The sequence below is a fragment of the Dromiciops gliroides genome, chromosome 3 (assembly GCF_019393635.1).
Source record: "Dromiciops gliroides isolate mDroGli1 chromosome 3, mDroGli1.pri, whole genome shotgun sequence".
Taxonomy (NCBI): domain Eukaryota; kingdom Metazoa; phylum Chordata; class Mammalia; order Microbiotheria; family Microbiotheriidae; genus Dromiciops; species Dromiciops gliroides.
In genome coordinates, this window is record NC_057863.1 from 388,891,246 (window position 1) to 388,894,606 (window position 3,361).

Sequence of the window (3,361 nt, forward strand, 5' to 3'; positions counted from 1 at the left end):
GTTCTCAGAAGGGGTGAAACAACCAGGTTCTGCCTCAGCAGAGACCCCCGTAATCTACCCCTGGCCAACCACTCAGCCCTTTTTTTTTTCTTTTGTTTTTTTCACTCAGCCCTTTCACCAGACTGTGAGCTTAGTTCCAGAAGACACTGTTATAGCAACTGATTCAGAGCCTCTGAGGGTCTCTTTCTCTGTGTTCTTTTATTTCTAAAAAAATAGATGTGTCTTCTTTCTAGTACTTCATTTGGACCTCCCCTGGCAATGGTAAGACAATCCCAATTGGTGGAATTTTTAATAAGGGGTTGGGTAAGAGTTACTTCAGCTCCAGAGAATATTTTCCAAGGTGACATTTGCTTTTTGGGCCTGAGTTTGTCTCCCGGTAACCTAGTCTTACCTGGCCTGCAGATTAAGATGGGGATGTACACCAGGCAATCTCATAACACCCACCAGTCTCCTAATCAGTAGTACATAATAGGATTTGGAGCTAGTATGTGAGAGGAATATATTCATCTAAGCCTCATCAATCAAACTCATTCCTTGGAGCCATAAATTTGGGGGGGAAAAAAGGATTAGGATTGAAGTGGAATTTCTATCTAGTAGGAAAACTAAGTAGGACAAGGGTACTAAGTTAAAGAATTAGAGGTAAGGGGCAGCTAGGTAGCGCAGTGGATAGAGCACTGGCCTTGGAGTCAGGAGGACCTGAGTTCAAATCCGGCCTCAGACACTTAACACTTACTAGCTGTGTGACCCTGAGCAAGTCACTTAACCCCAATTGCCTCACCAAAAAGAAAAAAAAGAGAGAGAGAGGTAGATGGAACCTTGTAAGATTATCTAGTTCCACTCCATTTCACAGATGGCAAACTGAGGTTTGGAGGGGTGTTGGAATTATGCTCCATGATAAATAGTGAGGTTTAAATTAGGGACTCTCTGAAAATGTCAGAGAGGGCAATCTCCTAATCAGAGTGATACACTGGACTGAACCACTAAACTCCTGTCCACATCTAGCGATTAGGTGTGTTTCTATGTCTTTGGAATAAAGCTCTTAAGATAACAATAGGTATACTTCCCACTGCCCTTGCCTCTTGTGGCCCTGCTTCCCTGTATGTTACTACTTAGCTGGTCAACTACCATTTATTAAGCACTCACTAGTGCCAGCGACTTTTAGGATACAAAGAAAGCCATAAAACCTGTCCCTGGTCTAAAGGTATTTTTCCCATTTTAGGTTGCCTTTGATTTGTGTGTGTTTTTAAATTAAATTAAGTTTTATTTTATTTAAAAACATAATTTTATGTTCTCTCTCTTCCCTCTTCCTTCCCCTCCCCCAATTGATAAAGGAAGAAACAAATGTATTTGGTGACAAGTGTGTATAGTCGAGCAAAACATCCTCATTTTGACTGTGTTCCATATATGTTACAATCTGCTTCCCAAGTCCATCACCTTTCTGTTAGGAGGTGGGCAACGTTTCATCTTAAGTACACCAGAATTGTGGTTATCTGTAGTGTTGATCAGAATTCCTAAATCTTTCAAAGTTGTTTGTCTTTACAATATTGCTATCATTGTATAAATCATTTTGATTCTACTCACTTCAGTCTGCATCAGTTGAGGTGAGGTGTGTTGGAGCCAGCTCATAATTTATTGTTATTTATTTCCTTCCAATTGTCTAAGAATTTAAAAAGTAATAGATAAAATGATAACAGTGAACATTAAACTTAAAAGTGTGTAATGCATACTTTTTTGGATAGAACTAGTAGATAAACATTTACCAGCACACTACTGTCCAGTTCATACACATCTTCCCAAGTTTATCTGAAACCTTCCTCATTTTTTTTGTTTTGTTTTGTTTTTGTGGGGCAATGAGGGTTAAGTGACTTGCCCAAGGTCACACAGCTAGTAAGTGTCAAGTGTCTGAGACCGATTTGAACTCAGGTCCTCCTGAATCCAAGGCCAGTGCTTTATTCACTGTGCCACCTAGCTGCCCCTCTCCTTATTGTTTTTTACAGCACAATAATATTCCATCACAGTCCTATACCATGGCATATTCACACATTCCCCAATTGTGCATACCCTTGGTTTCCAACTGCCTTCGATGTTTATCTTAATCTACTTAGAAATGCTGGGAGGCTAGATGAGCAATTTGCACATAGCAGACACACATATATTAATTGAATGAATTTTCTCTGGAACAATAATCCTGAATCTATACTTGGTACATAAGTTCAGAAAGAGGGTGGTGCTGAAGGAGATGTTTGTAAACACTGTTTATAAAGTGTGGTCCTCTAGGGTAAGACCCAACTTACTGTCCCTTTAGTAGATGAAAACTGCGGCATGGTGACATTTATTGGGATGGAGTCCGCAGTAGAACTCAGAGCCCTTCTCAGCTTTGTGCCAGGGACATAAAAATTCATCTAAGCCTTGGACATAGGCAGAGATTCAGTCCAGTGTATCTTCCTTTAAGGGAATCCAGTACCTGAAATCTTGATGGCTAAAGCTGTAAGGAGAGGTGGTTCTTTCTTGAATTTACACCAGTATTCATTTCATTCAAAGATGTTTAGGAAGTGAGGCATTGTAAACAAAGCAGAATTCTTCAAAGAACAGACAATGATAACCATGCAAGTGAAGACCACTTTGAATTCAAGATTCAGATCAAATACATGGAGAACGTTAGTACTGACTAAAGTTAAAGCACAACTTTCCTTGCTTTTAACAAGTGATGAACTGCTCATGCAAAGTTACAAGTTGCATTTGCAATCAATCTTTTGTACCTTCTTAACCTTTCAGGTATTGTACTTACTGGGGATGGGAAGTACTGTGAGTTTGTCATTTGTAAGCCATGTTGAAACAGAATTAACCTAATAAAACTCCTCAAAGATTAGTTTATTGAATTATTTTAGATTACAAGCTCCTCTTGTAAATTTATTATCCCTCCCTCCCCCTTTCCTTCCTTCCTTCCTTCCTTCCTTCCTTCCTTCCTTCCTTCCTTCCTTCCTTCCTTCCTTCCTTCCTTCCTTCCTTCCTTCCTTCCTTCCTTCCTTTCTTTCTTTTTTCTTCCTTCCTTCCTTCCTTCCTTCCTTCCTTCCTTCCTTCCTTCCTTCCTTCCTTCCTTCCTTCCTTCCTTCCTTCCTTCCTTCCTTCCTTCCTTCCTTCCTTCCTTCCTTCCTTCCTTCCTTTCTTTCTTTTTTCTTCCTTCCTTCCTTCCTTCCTTCCTTCCTTCCTTCCTTCCTTCCTTCCTTCCTTCCTTCCTTCCTTCCTTCCTTCCTTCCTTCCTTCCTTCCTTCCTTCCTTCCTTCCTTCCTTCCTTCCTTCCTTCCTTGCTTTCTTTTTTCTTCCTTCCTTCCTTCCTTCCTTCCTTCCTTCCTTCCTTCCT